General features: G+C 42.1%; 1 long non-coding RNA gene across 1 annotated transcript in view; it reads left to right on the top strand.

The window, feature by feature from the left end:
- The first annotated feature begins 934 nt into the window (after positions 1–934).
- Positions 935–19,653, top strand: part of LOC149852218 (uncharacterized) — a 98,589-nt gene continuing 79,870 nt past the window's right edge. The window contains exon 1 of the long non-coding RNA XR_016439439.1: positions 935–1,061. This is a non-coding gene — a long non-coding RNA (uncharacterized LOC149852218). The remainder of the gene's footprint in view (positions 1,062–19,653) is intronic.

Genomic DNA, 19,653 nt, shown 5'->3' with positions numbered 1-19,653 from the left:
TATGGGTTTCACGAATACCATTTGTGAACCTGAAAAGGAAACAAAGAAAAATAATGTTTTTACAATTTAGCTCATGGCTACCTCCTGGCAGAAGTAGAGAGACAGAAGCTATGGATGACATGCTGTTTGAAGCACTGCAAACAGTGAAGGTGCAGATACTCATGGCTAAACAAGTGCATAAAAAATGACTCTCTCAAAAAACCAAGCCAAGCCAAAACAAAACAAAACCAAAAAAAATCTGGTGTGCTTCATTTTGAAGTACTTTCTGAAACTTCTGCACACTCCAGCATCCCACAATGCTCTCTTTCCCATCCCACACCCATGAGGGAGCGAGAGATGAGTACATGCCTCTTGAGGGTCCCTCTATGAGCTCAGCTGTCCTCAGGAACCTCTGGTGGCTGAGATGCATGCCCCCTGGCTGGAGAACTATGCTTTTTCATGTTCTCACAACCATTTTGAAGTGCTCTGGTGGGGCTTCATGTCTTTACTTCACTGAAGGGTGAAGAATTTGGACCCCTTCAAAGACATGTCTATCCCTATCCAAACTTTTCTCTCCTCTTTTAACTTTATTACAGATGTCAGGGATGGTCCCACTTCTGTTTGAGGCCTCTAATCCTCAGCCAAGTTCCATTGCACTCAGAATCTTCCTCTCTTTCCCAGTAGTAGCCATTAATGTTTATGGCTTTTAATAACGGGTCAGTACAGGTTTCCCTCACTTTATGCAGTACATGCATTCCTGGAAAACTGTTCATAACTCAAATTCACATAAAAGGATCCCAGTTTATAAAGTAACAAATAGGGATACATTCCGTAAGTTACTGTATAGTAGCAGTGCATGTGTAGATGCATCCACTGGATATAACCTAGGCTTCACCTTTTCCATGGTCTGTTCTGCTACAGAATCTGATACCTGTGCCCCTGTCTCGAGACATATATCAGCGAGTTCAACTGGCAACTTCGGAGCTGGTGTTACCAGGTGGGCCTTAGGTTCTTGAACCGTGACCTGCATTTCCGCACGGAGGAGATGCTCAGGCGGGATGGGCTTTATCTCTTCCCAAATGGTAAGTGTGTTTTTTCTTCTAGGCTGGCTGATCTCATATGGCGAGCTTTAAACTAGGTTTACCGGGGGATGGGGATGTAGAGGAACATGAGGACACTTTTCCATCAAGCCAGGTGACATACACAGGTCATACCCTAGTAAGTGACAGGGGCCAGGACAGGCTTAGGAACAAAGGGTTGACACAGGCACCTACAGGAGGCCCCAAATGCCTCTACACAAGTGCTCAAAGCATGGGGAACTCACCCTCCTGCTAGCTAGCAAAAACCCAGACCTAGTGGGGCTCATGGAAACCTGGTGGGATTCTACCCATGACTGGGCTGTAGACCTTGAGGGATACAGGCTGTACAGGGTGTAGTGCTATATTGTCAAAGAGCAATACATGTCCTCAATGATCAGGATGGGGTCAGAGGAGGGGCAAAATGAGGTGTTCTGGGTAAGAATGCAAGGGGGGTTTGGAAAAAGGGACTTGATAGTGGGCATGTACTACAAACCTCCAGCTCACCAGGGGGGATGAGCTGGACCTGGAATTCTCAGGCCAGCTCACGGAGGCTGTAAAGTCAAGGGATGTGGTTGGCTGGGTAGTTTAGGTCATCCATGACATCTGCTGGGAGGAGCAGTCAGCCAGGTCCAGCCACTCATGGAGGTTTCTAGCTGGGATACAGGACCTCCACCTAACCCAGGAGGTGCATAGTCCCACCAGGGGAAATGCCTTGCTGGACTTGGTCCTTGCCACAGGCGACAACCTGGGGAGGGGTCTGCAGGTACTAGACCACCTGGGTGACCGTGATCATTGCCTGCTGGAATTTAATATACAGCGCAGGGTGGTGAAAGCAAGCAGCAAGGCAGAGGTACTCAACTTCAAGAGGGCTCACTTTTGTAAGCTAAGAAGGTTAGTAGGAGAGGCATTGGGGTCTCGGAGCTTCAATGAGATGGAAGTCCAAGACGGGTGGTTGTTCCTCAAGGAGACGATCCTCTGAGCAAAAAGGGAGTCAGTCCCAACGTGCACTAAGGGGGCCAGGAGTTCTAAGAAGGCATCCAAGCATGCCTGAGGGCAAAAAAGGAGGCGTACTAACAGTGAAAGCAAGGGACTATTGCCAAGGAGGATTACACCTCCGTTGCTCAGGACTGCAGGGAGGCTGTTAGGAAGGCCAAGGCAGAGATGGAGTTAGGGCTAGCGACCAGAATTAAGGATAATAAAAAGTCCTTTTTCAAATACATAGGAAGTAAGAAGAAGGCACTGGGTAAAATGGGCCCCTACAGGATAGGCTTGGTAATCTGGTGATTGCAGGAAATGAGAAAGCTGACCTCTTTAAAGAATTATTTGCCTCCATATTCCTAAACAGGGACTGGGGCATCTCCCCAACTAGTATTGCGAATGGGCTCAAGGGACGCATAGTTGGAGTACTGCATCCAGTTCTGAGCATGGCACTTCAAGAGGGATGTGGTTAGCACACAAGGGGATCTGGTGGCCATTTACAAACTACTCCATAATAACTTGCTCCTATCCCAAGTAAGTGGAAATTAAGCCAGATAAGAAAAGTAGGTTACTACACATTAGCTTTTTCTTAATATGGGGTAAAAATGTATTCAGGTCCTGTTATCCTGGAACAGGTGATTCATGGTATAGTCCAGCCTCCTGAATAAATTGTTCATATATGCACACCCTTAATGCAATTGAAGATAGACCCTTGAAAACTGAAAGATGAATATTGGTTTAAAAACAGATTTAAATTAAAAAGGAACAATTTTGCCATGTGGTCAAGTGTAAGCAAGCATGGGTCCTGTCCTGCTTCTAGCAATGTCAGTGGAATCTTGCCATTTGTTTTAGTAAGTGCAGAACAGATCACTATTTTGGTGCCAAAGGGTCAGTGTCTGTCTTGATCTAAATCAGCACTGTGCCATTTACTTTATTGAGGTGACAGTGATTTATACAAGCTAATGATCTGTAGATCTGAAATGCAGTCCTTATTTTCCAAGTCACCATTGACTGCTTGTATTTCCATCAGCTAACTTCCTGTACTAGGGAAAACTTAAATTCAAGGTTAGCATGGAAGTGACAAATGGTTCATTCAGAAATTATTTTGTGGACTTCTAAAAGCAGCTGTTGTTTCTGCACTGTTGTCATCTCTGTAATTAATGATGACATTCCTGTTACCAGCAGTCAGCTGAATTTCAAGCTCTTAACGATGGGAGTTTTCAATCATCTCCATTTAAATTCTGTTTTAGAAATTGGAGGTGCAACTAGATTACAAAAGTCTTATGTTGTGATGCAGCCCTTTTCTTCTTATAACTGCTGAACTTTTTGAAATGCACTTGCTTTTGGATTGAATGCCATTTCAGCTCAGTCACTGGCCTTGGATAAATACTAATGCTAATGTATGATAAGCAACCTCTTCTCTGTGTGTGATAAATAATTAGAAGTGAATAGTTTTGATCCTAAATCTCCTACCCTTTTACAACTTAGTTTTTCACTGCTGAGTTTTAACCTTTATTTGTTTTCTGGGGCTTTGTAAGTCAGGCTGTTCTAAATGTATACTTGATCCTCAAGAACTGACATGTTGAAGGTGTCCTAAAAAGGCAGAAACAGACACAAATACACAGAAGTGTTTGAATAATATGATAATTTGAAACACAGACAAAATATGGTAGATTTTAGGAGTAACACTTAACTTGGTTTCCTCTTGCTAGCAGGCAGTGTGGGGTTTGAAGATCGAATACATCTAGTAATCTAATAATATGATGAATAAATATGCGGAATATTTGGTGAATTCTTGTAAGTCCTGCCATTTCTGAAGAAGATGGACCAGCTGTATGGAGATAGAGAAAGTCCTCAAAAGGGGTTTGGATATAGTAAAAGAATTTTACACAGAAATTTGTTGATCTGTTCTGTTTTGACATTTCAGAAGTGAAGAAAATAACATTGGCTATGATATGTTATAATAGCTGTTAAAAGTTGCCTGCAAATGGTGCTCACCCTTCCCAAAATACAAAACAGTTTGAGGCAGGGTATCTCTTATGAAAACTGATGTTGGAACAACACTAAGCATTAATATAACACACGACACTATTGTTTCTTGTTTTAATATTCATTTATTAGTTTCATGCCAATTATGTCCCACGCAAATAACTGCAGAACCTCTATGTATCTGACCAACCCTTCCTTCATCCTTGAGCATAAGGAGCTTGTATTCTCATGTGCTTGTGCCTATGCAGCCCCCTGACCAAGGGATCCCACATTTCTTGATACAAAACACAGATTGTAGCACTACTTGTAACAGGATATATTTTAAAGATGTAGCACTACTTGTAACAGGATTTGCTTTAAAGATTTACTGCAGTTCAAAACAGTGTAAATCCTTTCACTCACTTGCACTTTCTCTTTCTGACTTTTATCTTCTCTTGGAGGATTTAACAGTCACCAGTGTTTTGGCTTTCAAAACAGCAAAACTGGTGCCAAAGCAACAAACCAGTTTGGAATGAAAAACTTTGTCTGAATATAAGGAGAGGAGCAGAAAAATGAGCAGAGGAAGAGATGAAAGAAGAGTGTGGTGGAAAGGGGGGGACTATTTCTTAATTACACTATGAACTTTCTCTCCCAAGTCTTGGATCTCACCCTAATTAAAGCAACTGTCATGTAGTGATGCAATGCAGATAGAACTCAGAAATATACTGTACCAGGCACACGCATACAAACGTTTGAATTCATGCTGGCTAGCATGCAAAGGATAACTGAATCTTTCCCCTTTTCTAGTGCACAAGTTTGAAAGGAGGAGTGACATGGCTGTTACAGAAAGAGTGGGTGTGGGTATAAATCTGTGCATGCTCATCTGAAAGCTCAGTTGCCTATATTGGTTACTGACACGTTCAGCCCTAAGAGGGTTATCCTGAGAGAGCCAGGCCCCTTATAGGAACTGGCTTGTATTTAATTACCACCAGATAGGTTGGGGGAATATTTTATCTTGTTTGGTATTAGATAAAAACTACACCTACTCAAGGCCAGATTCACCCTTGACGTAATGCTGGGATAAAGTCTAAAGTGAATCTAGCCCATTTTATCTACTTATAATTTCAACTCTTAATCCTTTGCTTCATTCTGTCCAACAGATTTTGCTGTCTTATTAGTTTGCTCTGGGGTGAAGAGGGAGTGAGGGATTATGGACTGTTCATCTCTGCAACAGAAAATTTCAGCTTTCATTAAAGGAGGGGGGAAAGGAAAATGATTTCTAACTGTTTTCCTTCTGAAAAGCCTTGAAACCATGACTAATTTAAATGGACAGCTAGGGCAGAACATCTGACACTGGTTTTTTATGAGATATTATAGCCATCCAGGTCAGGTTTTTTGGGGCCTGGCAAAATGGTGGTTATGTATCGTTGACTGGAGGGGAAACCCCAAATCACAGCACTGTTTCTGGGAGTACTGCAGTCTTAAGGTAATGCTGATGGCACTAGAAATAGCACAAGTTCTTTAACAGTCAACTGCCTGAGGCTGATCAACTCCTGTAGGGAAGAGCAAACATGAGCCAGGGTCACTTGGAAAGACAACTGAATAGGATGGCAGGCAGCATACTCTAGTAGACAAAGACAAGGGATTAATCTTAGCTTAGACATGATTCGGTCTGTGAGTCACACAGATCAAAGTTTTCAAACATAAGAGCCTAAGGCTAAACTCCTAAATCCAGAAGTGCTGAGCAGGCATGGCTCTCATTGGCTTCAGCTGGAAGTTTGTGAGCTCACAACTTTTGAAAATTAGGCCACTCTTATTCAGGTGCTCAAGCATGGATTAACTTTTCAAGGAATATAAAGTATAAGCCTACCTTTGAAAGTGTGGCCTAGCTTCCCTGGGCCTTTGTTTCTGGCTCTGCAAAATAAGGATGATGATAGATCTCATTGCTGCCTTTCATGTGTGAAGAAATATTGGTTCCCAGGAGTCAAGGGACTGTATAATCTCTCAAGAACATGAGTCTGTCTTAACAATAGAGAAGAAAAAAAGACTTGGGTGTAATAAATATGTAGGGGATTTTTTCATTTAGGATGGTAACTGCACAGAGCTTATAGGCCACTGACTCACTAGTTAAATTTGTGCAACACAGCTTGTGATTTGCAGTATCTAATGCCCCCCCCAACCCATTTTTGTCATAGTAAATTTCACAAGAAAAAATAATGATTTGAAATTTTCTGCCCAAAAGTCTGGATTTATCGTGTAAAATTTCATTTTTTGAAAAATGTAACAAAGGCTCCTTTCAAAATATGTTAAAAATCTTTGCTTTTTTTTTCATATTTGTTTCAATTCAAAGTTAAGGTCTGGTTCTTAAAACTAAAAATGTTGATATTTCAATTTCCGGTCCTGTCTTTGGAAGGATGCTTTCCTTCCCTTCTCTCTCTTTGTTTAGTCCCCTCTTTCTTTATCTACTGCATGAAGCTGGAAAATAGTAATTTCACTTCCCAAAATGTCCTTTAGAACCTTTTAACCCCCAACTGTGGGGGGGGGGGGGAAATAATTAAATGAAAATCTTTCCTAAATGTTTTTTTGCTAAACACTTTGACCCATAAACTGTAATTAGATGTTGGAATTAATGCACTATAATTACTTCAGGCTTTACATATGAGATAATGAATTGCACATACATCTTTGTCATCATTGCTGTTAGTGGTACTTATACTGAAGGCTGAGGCATGTAATTTGCAGGGTTGGCTCTTCTGGGACTCGTATGGCTGTTATTGATATGTCACAGTATGTGCAGGTGACTTAAGATATGGACAAATGGACATGTAAAGCATTTCAAAGTCTGTCTTAATTTGGAGCACTTCAGTGCCAGGCAAACATGAGGGATCCTCCCAGCTATGGTATTTCATACACCAAAGCTGCTGCTATTTCAATTCTCCACAGCTAGGGTATTCCAGCCTGTGTCTGGGCCATAATGTATCACTCTCCAAGACAGCAGAGTGCCAAAAACAGGGTACAAATTATGGGCTTTGGTTTGATGCTTCCTGCCATTGCAGGGCTCATTTTCACTGTGGCTGAGTTACTCAAGGTTATTAATTTTGAGGGGCAGAGAAATTAATGATGCAGGTATAGTATGGGTGTCCTCTTCCCAGCGAGGCTGGTGTCTAGCTGTGTAGCTATTCTCTCCAGGTGGCTGTGCCCTGGATACTGAAAGGATAAAAGAAGGGTGGTCAGGAGGGATGGTGGCAAGAGAACTGTGTGGCGTCAATGTCGGACAACTGTTTGCAATGGTGGTAGAAATAGATTCGTGAAGTCCTGATAGGACGGTCAGCTGGTTCTCCCAGAGGGTGATGCCATCTGAGCTGACATGTTCCCAGGGCTGGTCCATCTGCTTGGTAGTCTGAACAGGAGAATGGATTCACTAGGATTCTCCTCTCTCTCCTGAGACTCTGCTCTGGCTGGGGCTTGGGCTGGAGCCTCCTCACAGTTCTGCAGGTCTGTGTCATCTCTATCATCACACAGCTACTACCAGATTGGTGGCAAGGTGAGGCTTGATGGACTGATCTGTGGACAGGATGTACCACAATTCCTTGCAGAAGCACACATAGCCTGCTAGGTACCCAAAACCTAGTTGGTACCCTGGCTTCCCCTATACTATATCTTTAGGAAATCTGCCTTGGCTCAGCATTGATGTTAATCATTGTTGTAGTCTTACACTCTTATCTCTACCGCAATGTGGCCTGGTTTCAAAGGCTCGGAGGGCATTGTGGTGTTCTCCTCACCTTACATGGAAAGAAGGTCCAGGATCTCCACTTGTCTCCAGCCTGTGGAGTGTTTTGTGGATGCAAATTTTTTTTGGGTGCAGGGGTTAAATGGGTGCCCAAGTAACCCACACTGGAGAAGCCAAAAAGCATCTGAGGCATGCCTTTGCACTTAGCTTTAAAAGGATGAGGAAACACGTAAAGCAGGCCCTATGGGCCCCAGGGCAGTGGAGCTGGAGTGATTTGCAGAGGATTACCTTAGGTCTCTGTGAGATTTAGCATGTTTTGGAATCCAAGCAGGTTGACCAACTCCTTATTGTGTTTAGCTGGAAGGTACAACTATAGCATGAAAGTCTTCCAGGTGAATTGCTTCAGAGCTGTTCTTGTTTCATGCAGGGTCATTTTTGATACAGTTCTGACCCATTTGTGGTGCTTCATTCCTGGGCACTTTCTGTACCCTCACTTTTTAGTGGTTTAAAAGGTCCTTGGAACATTACATGTTATATCTCTCTATACTCTTGGAGTCCGAGTTGTGAACTAGATACTCAAAATTTTTCTGGTTTGTGTTTGCATTTTTGTATAGGTACAAATAGAAGTGTTCATAGCCTTAGAGAATACCAGTAGTGCCTTTCTCTGACTATAAATATTATTCTGTGAGTGTCAGTGCTCTCCTGGCACCGGCAATAATGTGGGTTCTGCAAATTATTGCATCCATTTGTGCTGGGATGGCAACAGGTCCCTCAAGACTTCTATCAGCAATAGCTTTAGTCTGGTTAGGTCAAAGAAGAACGTTATGGCCATGTTTAGACAAGTGCAGCCATGTGGTTGTCCAGACATGTCTGCAGTGCCACATACCCGACATTGAGGTGTTCTGTGCACTGCAAGGGTCAAAAAATGCATACAAAGCAGAGCAGCACACGTGGGGGCCACTTGAAACCAGAGCCATACTCTGATTGGTGGCCAGGTCCAGGTGACAGGATGACCATTGCTGCAGCCCCAGGAGGTTCCCAGAACCCCAGGTAAGGCTTCGGGGCCAGCCCAGTACTGGCCCCAGCCTCCCCTACCCCACCTGGGGTAACTTGCCAGAGGGTGCGTGACACAGGTGTGCCCCAGGGAAAACTAGACTCAACACAAGGTGTGCCACTGCTACTTTCCCCCAGGGAATGAAACATCCACCCTCATGTGGATATGGCCTATGGATGCTTGCAGATGTGAAAAGAGCAAAAAAAATATAACCCAACAAAAAACCCCCCATGCTTTACTTTAAACTCAGTGTATTCCTGCACCAGTGATTGCCTTAACAGAGAAAGGAAGCCCCATGCATGCCCAGGAGAGGCAGTGTATTACTTTCATTTGGCTTGCCTAATGTTTGTAGAGATTGGACACTTTAGGGGGCTTTTTTGGGACTTTTATTTAATGCTGATTGAATCAGCAGGGCTTTTGGGGACATTTAGCTAAAGTTGAAGTACCTGATCTTTACAGACGCTGCAGAGCCAAACTGAAGTAATACAGTGCTTCTTCCAGTAAAACATGGTAGTTTTTTGTTTTTTAAACATCTGCAAGCAGCCTATGATGTCAATTGATCACAGCTTTTTGATGGTCTCTGCATGCTCCTTAATGCTCTTCTATTTATCTTCAGTTCCTGTGGAGAACTCCAGGTGTTCTAGAGGCAAAAATGTGCCCAAGTCCTTCCTCTATTAAGGCAATCATTCAGAAATTGAGAACACCTGGGAGGTCTCCTGGTAAGAAGAGACCATTGTTCTTGGGTCACCTCACTGTACAGAAGTTACTTTTTTGCCATTTAAAGCACTTTACTGCTTGACTTAACAGAAATGCACAGCTCTACAGCACTTTAAAAATGGGTGAAGCATTTTAAGTTTACCCTTGTTAAATGAGCCATTATATTTAAAGTGCTATATTTAACTGCCAATCAGGCAAGAAGAAAGATTGCACTGTTTATTTTATCATGTCACATGAATAGTGAAGGATTTTCAGAGATTTGGTATTGTCTCATTAAGTGGTGACACATAGGGTGTACATGTGCACCCCCTTAGAGCGCTGGTGTACCCCCTTAGCCAGTGTTTCTGGGTGGTGGGGCAGGCAAGAGCACTGGTGCCCCCCTGAGAGCGCCAGCCAGGGAGCGGGGTGCCAGGAGACGTGCCCCCGCCCCCCCACGGCTGAACATGCTTACCCATATGTGCCAGAGGTGTGCCTGGAAGAGCCAGTGGCGTGTTGCTGTCACTTGCAGGTTGGGTTGGCAGGACTGGCCACAGGGGGACCTCCTCCCTTCCCAGTTGCCTCCCCTCCCTCCATTCGACAGTCAGCAAGCGCTCCCCCTGACTCAGGAGGCGCCAGTTGCCCATGGTCTCATTTTCGGGTCAGCATCCTACACAGGAATGCATAGTGCCAAGGAGCCTGTGTGCTGTGAGGAGTATTGGGGGGAGCTGGGGGGGATCTATTTGTATTCCTTCTAAGGTGATGACAGGCACAGAAAACAGCTGCCTGGCCCAGGGACCCTGATGCAAACAACCGAACACAGTCAATTTAACAAGCTACAAACTGTTGAAGACTAAGCACCTTGTCAAACATGCAGGAACACAGAGCTTGCTAGTGATATGTAAATCATTGTGAAGTTTATTGTCTTGAACAATATTTCTTATTAAGTGTTTTACTTGATCCTATCTTCTCTTGCTGGGGGAAGGGGAAGAATGATTGCTGGAGTACATATATAATTTTTATAGGTTTGCCATATTTTGCCCCTGCTTTGGAACAACAGAAAAGCCCATGGTTAATTTAAATTAAAAGGACTGAAGGTCAAGCATTTAAGTGCTCTTTTGAATTAGGGGCAATATAGGTAACCCTGTTTTTTGTTTTCTGGTAACACTCTACAGGTTGGTATAATTGGCTATAAGCAAGCTGAATTTGCATTAGATATTGGTTTCATTTTTAAAGTCTATGTTGATTTGGTCATAGCATTTCACAAAGAGCAGCTACTGACTGGCTCACTTTTAATACATTTTGTTCTGTTCTGTGCTTGGGCTTTTGTTAGCACCAGTAGAGTTATAATGTCCAGACAACACAGTTTCTTATTGCATATAAAGTGACTACATAACATTCAATAAACAGGTGATTTTTAAAAGCTTTATGCATGGCACTGAAAACTGAGTTTTAGGTAAACAGGGAGCTCCATGAAGGCCTTCACGATGAATCTCACATTTCTCTCTGTATTTCAGATCATTCTTGGGTATATTTGACACATCTTGCATTTGTCTGCAAAGAGAAAAAGTGTAAAAATAAAAAAGTTAGGAAAATAACTCCATTGACTCCTGCTAGAAGGCAGCCTCATGCTGTTGTCATTAACAGCCTCTGCTGAGAAACTGGCAAATTGATAAATTAAGCTCTCCCTCTGTGACAGTCTCTAACACATTCAGGATCCAGTCCTGCTTTAGTCTTCAGCAGCTGATAAATCAATCTACTACAAAAATACTTTTACCCAGCTACCTGGGTACAAATTAAACCCAGAGTCTGTGTGTGTCAGTGGGTTTAGCTCAAACTCAATCTTTTGACTGATGAAAGAGGTTTAAATTTTGTATTTATGTTGCAATGAATCCCTAATTCAGATGTCTAAATTGCTTCAAGCATCTCTTCTTGAAAACCAATTAATACATATCACACCAGAACACAGTCTTTTTATTAAGGCTCAATTAAAGAAGATATAAGGAGGCCAAACTAGGTAAAGCTTTTGGTGTGCGTTACATGCAATAGGTCTTGAATGAAAGATGCAAAGTATAATTCTACTTTGAATGTGTTTTTAGCCAGTAGCAATAAAAACCCCCATCTTGTAGGTACCTTGTTAAGTATTAATGAGATGTTGATAAATTTAAAAAAAAAGAAGCTTTTCTTAAATAAGAGATGAAGTTTAGTTAAGTTCCTTATGGACCTGGGAAACTGATATTTTTCTTCAGAATTCTTTTGCACACGCTGATAACTCACTTCACTGAATATTTTTAGAAGTTAGTAAAATATTACCTTTTGCCTTTTTAGTAGAAACAAATGAGCAGCATTTTTCTTTTCTTATATTACAAAGATATTTTTACTCTTTGTCCTTGATAATCGTTTAGCCAATCAGTATTATAAAGCTCCAGTAGTAGTTGCAGGAATACTTATGATGTATCTGTTGTTTGACAAACAGAAAAAGATATTTTGAATGAATTTGACAGCCCCTTTCATGCTCAATGCAGGGGACCACTGTTTATCTTTCACTTGCTATTGTTCTCTCATATCTGTTAAGGGAACTATCTTTGTGCCATTTGTTAATAAATAAGTGTGCATTTTTCTAATGAGCAAGATGACTTTGTATGTCATTAGTATTGCTTAGCAGTATTCTATCTGAAAATCCTATTATGATCAGTAGGATGCTTTCATCTGTATTCAAAATGTGCTTTTCTATGGTGATAAATATTAAGTATTTAAAAAAAAAAGCGCCCATCATGGTACTCTAGGTTTTTGATAGAGGCAAAGGATTTCACATGGAGAAAGATTTGACTTTCTGGTATGTACTGTTTGGAGGAAACAGTGTAGCTCTTATTTAAGTGATTTTTTTAAAACCCGTATATCCAAGTCAATTTGGAAGAATTAGGAATTCAAGTCCCTCCCCTCCAGCCCCCCCAAATAATTATGTGCTTTGGGGTCATTCCTAGTAATGCAGAAATAATGACTCTTCAAGTCTCCAGCTTCACTGTTACTGGTATTTTACAGTTTTCTTTTAGTTGGATAGCTCATCGAGGAGTTAATCTTGCCAAGTACAGAATGCTCAGTTTCAAATCCAGCCAAACACTTAAGCATGTGCTTAGTTTGGCTTTATGTATGTGTGCATATATTTCACTGATCTCTACACTAACAGTTAGGTACATACAGCTTGCAGGATCAAGTCTATTTTATACCTTATCCTGGTTTTCAGAAGTTTGAATTTGCTTGGTATTCTGGAAGAGTACAAGGTACCCTGAGCAAGTGTAAGTATCTCCCAACAAAGTTTGTTGTTAGTATATTTCCTAGTGTTTTTTAATATGAAAGAGAAATGGTATTTTGGGGGGGAGGGAGCATTAATTATCACTATGTAGGTTTCCAAATGAAACCTAGTTGGCACTACATGAAGGTTAAGGATGTGTAAGTAGCTATCAAGATCAATTAGTGAGACTTTAGGCATGATCTATGCCCCCAAACAAAATAAAATCTAACTGTGGCACCATTTAATCGTATGGTGATTACAGTAACTCTTTAAGAACATGAGTGAAATCAGTGCCTCTCTCCCCTTTTCTGTCCTGTGCCCCTCTCTTGCAGTGCTATTTCCAGATCCATTTCTTCACCTTGTTCTGTTAAGTCATTAGCATTTTACTAGCTTTTAGTGTATGAACATATTGGGGATGGTCCGAAGTGAGAATTTTCACCTAATTTAGCCACAGAAAACTGATTATAGCTGTGGTCAAACACAAGTGCTTGGCTGCAGACAACTTAAAAATGGCTGATCAGGTGAAAATCTGAACTCTTATTGCATGAGGGGTCACAGGACGATATTTAAAAATGTAGCATCTTCTGTAACTTCAGTTTCTGCTGTCTCCCAGCCTCAAGCTGTTTTCAGAATGGAAGAAGGGAAAGGGAGCAAAGGGAGTCTGGTTTGGGGCGTTTTCAGCCCCTGCTCGAGGGTGGGGTAGGTGTATGGGATTCATGTTTTCATAACAGCCTTTAGATATCTGTTATGGCAAGAATGAACCTTTGCATCTGGTTTTCCTAAGTAGCTAGCGCCACAACTATTTCACTTCCTGTAACTTCCTCTTTGTTAAATATGGCTGATCATACTAGTTGTTCAAGAAATAATTTAATGATACCAGCTTCTATAAGAGAGTGAGGAAGTGACTCAGACCTGCGCTGGGAAATTTCCAGGTCCTATGTGTTCAACTCTACAAAGAGGGGCAGACTAAACTCTTTGTTCAATAATGTGCTCAACAGTGTTTCTCTGCAGTTGAAGTGGGTACCATGCACTAGTTTGGGTAAGCATCCAAAGCTAAGACTCCATGAAGTCCAATCAGAGAAATAGTTTGATTTGGCAGGTCAGAGTTTTTGCTTTTATTTGAATTTGAACTTTTTCAAAGTTAAAAAATGCTGTTTTATTAGGGGTTGCTGTATCTTGACCCCTTCCTCAAATGTTCTCAAACCATTGGTGATATGTAAGGGGTGCATGCAGGTGCACGTGCACCCCCTGAGATTTGCAGTGCACCCCTGAGAAAAGCAACACCAATGCTGCCAGCAGTGCCTGCAGGTGGTCACTGCTCATTACTCCTCTCCCCTTGCCACTGACATCCCCAGCGGTGTCTTCCGGCGGTCGCCAATTGTCACTGGCTGACACTGTTGGTGGCATCTGTGACCACCAGTTGGCACTTGCCACTGCCCTGCCAATGCCACCATCACCACTCTCACTGCCTGCGGGAGCTCCCTGCTTGCTGTCACCACACCCCCACTGCTGCTGCCTGCAGGTGGTTGCTGTGCCCCCCCCCCCAGCCTCTGGGGGCATGTGTTGTACATGTCTCAAACTATCCTAAACCTACACCCAATTTTAAAAAAATCTGAGTAAGCATGAGTATCTATAAAAGTTAACCTGCTAACAGGAAAGGAATCTTAAAGAAAGGTAAAGGGATATCTCAATGTGATATTCTCAATGGAACAAGAAAACTTTAAGGAGATTAATACAGTCTGAAACAATTGCTCTGATAGGTATGAATGGCTATATTTGTGTCAGTGATTGCTCTCATTTCCCCTCCCCAGTACCGGTGCTTGAGAGACCATGATATGCACGAAGCTCCATAGTCTTAGTACTGGTTACAGCATACCCATGTTCTGGAATAGGGAAAGGGGCTAAGATTTCCCCAACGGGATGCTCCTACCCTGTTTTTAATTTAAGCATACAAGAAAGGCTCATACTGCCTTAGACAAGTTCTTCCAGGGCTCAGTTCCAACAGGGGCTGTGGAGGGATGCTCAGATATACTTCAAGAAACAGCTTTCCTTCAGTTCTTGACACATCTCGCTCCTCCCTCCTATACCCATCTCCCCTTTCTCCTCTTGCCCAGCTATCTATTTTCACACTGTTCCTCCTTTTGGCCCAGACTTCCCAACCCCCTCTCACTTTCCCTAGCAGCCTTACAGGAAGCAACAAATTTAAGAACATGTGGATTAAGAGCAATTAGCAAATCTACCTTTAAACGGAAAAGGATTCTTAACCTTAATCATTGCAGTGCTGGTCACTGGCTATAATGTAAGGCATATTGTACTGTTCTGAGACACTCGATAGAACTACTTTAGCTGTAATATCCTGAGGAAACTAGTTATATGATGGATTTGACTTTGAATTTCCAGGATTTTGTGTTGAAATCAGACCCTTTGTATAATTTGACATCAACTTTCCGCATGTAATTACAAATCCATCAGAGAAACAATTTAATATGTGTCTGGCCACAGATAACTGGTTTTACCTCTGGCTGCCTTTGTAAAGGTTGTTCAGAGGCCAAACAATCAAACCATTCTGAATTCTCTATTTCCATATCTACTCTGCTGAATAGGAAAATTAATCTTCCTGGTTTGGAAAGAGGAGTTTCAAAACCTTTCTTGGCAATTTCTTCCTATGAACAGATATCTATAAAGTGAGGGCACAGAGTCAGAGAGAAACAAATAATACAAGGTATTTGATGCTGAACAATCACTGCATAAGATAACAAAAAGTTATACTGGAAACATTGATTTCTTTTCTTCTCACAAGAAGTTGGCACAGAAGTTCAACAGATCAATCTTCCACCTTATTAGATCCTATGCTCTTTAAATGGGTTCACGTCTTGGAACATTAATCGGGTCACAATTATGTTCTATAAAGTTAAATGAGGACTAGTAGATACTGATGGTGGCCAGGGTGGAGAGTTAGCTAACACCATGACAAGGAGGTAAGATGCTTCCAACTAGGGTTGCAGGGAGAAAAGAAAGTAGGATTCTCTTTCTCTCTCCCTCACCGTCTCTCTCTGTGTGCCCCTGTGCATGTGCGCACCTCTCGCGTTATCTCTCTCTCTCTCTCTCTCACCGCTTCTCTCTCTTGCTGCCGTGCTCTCTCACTCTCGTGCTCTCTCACTGCCTCGCTCTCTTGCTCTCGCAACCACTCTCGCTGCTGCTCTCACACTCTCGCTGCTGCTACTTTTAAATTATTACCTTGGTTGAATTTCTGGACCCAGGACTGACCCCTAGGGATCCCTACTTGGTAATTCCTCCCATCTAGACATTGAGTCATTGATGACTCATTACAAAATGATATTACACCTCTTTTCTTCTTTCAGGGAACAGCCATTAATGTCTATGTGGAAGATGTAGCTGTAGGAATTGGATGAAAATAAAATTCCCAGGTGCCCCTGTTTTTGTTTTGATTAATGAAAACACACCTACAGGCTTGGTGGCACCAAACTGACTAGCACTATAAATGAAAAGGACCTGGAGGCAATAATAGACCACAATATGAATATAAGCCAGCAGTGTGATACTGTAGCCTGTTGGGCAAATAATACTCTGGCAGGCATCAATTGATGCATCTCCAGCAAAACTGAGGTGATTCTTCTGCTCTACTCAGCACTGGTGAGACCGCAGCTGGAGCACTGCGTCCAGTTCTGGGCACCACACTTTAACAAGGACGTGGACAAGCTTGAGAGAGTCCAAAGAAGAGCCACCCATATGATCAGCATCTTAAAAGGCAAGCCATATGAGGAAAGGCTGAGGGATCTGGGACTCTTCAGCCTGAAGAAAAGAAGGCTGAGAGGGGACCCGGTAGCAGCTGACCGCTACACTAAGGGAGTACATCAAGGGCTCGGTGAGCAACTGTTCACCAGGGCACCCAAGGGGAAAACCAGGAGTAATGGCCACAAACCCCTGGAAGATCAGTTCGGGCTCAACATTAGGAAAAACTTCTTCGCGGTCAGTGTGTCCAGACTGTGGTATAAGCTCCCTCCAGAGGTGGTGCACTCACCTACTCTGGAAATCTTCAAGAGAAGACTAGAGAGTCACCTTGCTGGGGTCACCTGACCCCAAGGTATTTTTCCTACTTGGTGCAGGACCTGAGGATCTTCCAAAGTCCCTTCTGGCTTTACAATCTATGAATATATAGATCATGAATGTGAATTTGGACGCTTATCTTTCTGGGATCCTTTGACCCTAGCTGACTTCCTGCCTCTGGGGCAGGCAGCTGGACTTGATGATCTTCGAAGTCCCTTCCAGCCCTAATGTTTATGAAATCTATGAAAAATGGACATTCTAGTAAATTAGAGCTCAAATATGCCAGAGTGAAATTATAACCTTATGTGAATCAAAGCTTTGTGTTACTGATTTCAGTCAGTCACCTTGTATCATTTAGGAGTCAGCATGCATAATAATTATAATGTATAATGTGCAATAACCCTGAGTATGTGCAGTGCCCACTCAGTTGTGTTGTTGGGTTCCTTTTATTCAGTCTCTACTCCTACAGGTCAGTTACTTATTAGCACAGTCCTCAGCTCTCGTACCTTGCTCAGGCTAATACTCAGTGTATTGTTTAAAATATGCCTGTCCCTAGAATCCCTAAAAAATATTGAACCATCCATAAAAACACTAAGCAGTCAGAGCTGAATGAAAATCCCTGGTCAAAAAGAAGCTAGACGCAGTGCTGAAGGACAGAATGAGCAAAGCAGCATCACATGGTGTCCAAGCAGAAGCATAGCACCCTGCAAAGATCTTTCTGATAATTTCAAAAGGGATGATCCTCCTACCTTTGTTGCCTTATGGGGCACCAAAATAGGCAGTATACTTCCTCTCTCATGGAAGGATGAAGGATTTAATTGCAATATAAAACTTGGTGTAGGGAAAAAGGTACAAGTGGAACATGTCATTTCAAATCTTAGCAGTTGCTGATGAGCATACTTAGAAACTACTAGGATGTCCAATACCAGCACCTGTCAAAGTATACAAGTGAAAGCCAGCAGATAGATCTATGAAGTTATCACTTAGTACAGCCAAATTAGTACTTCTATTCTCTTGCTACATCCATCCTGTGTTGGCTGGATTTGTATTCCTTCCTGCCCCCCGCCCTCTTCCCCTTAAATAACACTTAATTTGCTACTTTAACCGCAAGCAGGTTGTCCATTTTATATGCAATTGTTTGTTGTACATAGTTTGGGATAGATATCTGCCATAGCTGTTTGAGTAATCTATTTCTTCACCAATTATAAGATTTGATTGATAATACCTATACAGCTGTGTGTGTGCATGTGTGTGTTGGGGAAGGGGAGAAGAATGGGAGGAACAAGACCATTTGAAGAGTTGAGGCCAAGCTGTGATAGCTTAAGGAAATCAGGCTAGGAAATAAAATGAGAGAAGTGTATGGAATTTAGAGTGCTCTAGGACATTTAGGTGCTAAAAATGTTTGGAAATGTGGTGTCGAACACATGCTAGTTTATTGTTCCTAGCATACCATGTCTGGATGTAATTATATTTCTTCTATAACTAAAAGAATATTTGCGGCCAGCTCCCTCACTGGTGTCAATCAGTGGCATTACCTCAATTAACACTAGGTGGGGATCTGGTCCCCTCTGTTTCTTACAGAAAACCTCAAACATTAGAAACCTACTGTTTTAAAAATATGTAGAATGTACTGATATGACCACTTATGTTCACTGGGCTGGAAACCGCCTGGGTGTAAATCCATTTTCAAGTATAGAACTCAACACGATTTATGTGGAGAGTTCTATTAAAAGTAAACTAGGTATTAAGGAACATTTCCAGAAGTATTACTCAGTGTGGCTAAGCAAGTTCTGTAGATAAACACTTAAAAGGCTGTAGGCAGATTAGAAAAATTCATCACAGCTTTCTGACAATATCTGTTAATCTATTTATTTAGCAGGATTTCAAAGTGAAGTGTACTTTGGCAAGGACTGTGCACTGCAGTTGTTTCTGCTGGTCTCAGAAAATTACATTAATTCACTTGAACTCCTTTTTTGTTATTTGTTTACTGTCAGAACTCTCTTGATGACATAATCTACCAATAGCACAATTCTGTGTCATTTACGGGCAGGTGCACTCACGATTTTTTGCCTTCTGAAAATGTTTATTGTAGGAGGCTTGCAATTAGAGCTTTGCCAAAATATTTCTCCTGGCTGGAGAAAAAGAGGAAAATACATGTCTAGAGTTTACAAATAAAAAAATTTCCAAGTTGTGTGCCTGGTTTCATTTGGGGGTTGTATTTAGCTAGCCGACAACACCAAAAAAAAAAAAAAGGCAAATCAAATACATGATTCACTTCATACATGTGATGAGTCGCATGGAAGTCATGGACTTGGATTCTTTGCTTGACTTGAGTTGTGCCAAATAATTCTTTGAGTGCTGAGGCCACGTCTATATTGCCTCTCTGCTGAGTCTGCAAGCATTGCTGAGAAACAAGCTGTGACCTCTCCTTCCCACTCCATGTATACCCAATACCTGCGATTAGACAGCATAGAGCGGTCTGGAGTGTATACTCTAGTGCTGCTCTTTGGCTCTCTGTCCCTGGAAAGACTGAGAGCAGGTACTGTGCTCAGGATGCCTCCAAGCTTAATTGTCAGACTTGGGTACATGTAGGTGAGGCTTGTTTGTCTCAAAGGCTTCATAAACATTGCCTTTCCTATGATGTCAAGCCCCTGTTTATTGCTCCATTCCAAGGAAAGCAGTACATTTTGGTCTCTGCTGAGTGAGTTTGACAAAGAGTGAGTAACTCCTTCCAGGATTCCTCCTTGCTCCGCCTCCCCCCCCAATTTTGCATGGAATGGTTTAGACTTGTGTGATCCTAGCTCAGGCAGGG

Source organism: Crocodylus siamensis, chromosome 15, assembly GCF_052110815.1.
Source record: "Crocodylus siamensis isolate JL-2025a chromosome 15, ASM5211081v1, whole genome shotgun sequence".
Lineage (NCBI taxonomy): Eukaryota > Metazoa > Chordata > Crocodylia > Crocodylidae > Crocodylus > Crocodylus siamensis.
This window is presented reverse-complemented; position numbering and strand designations above follow the sequence as displayed.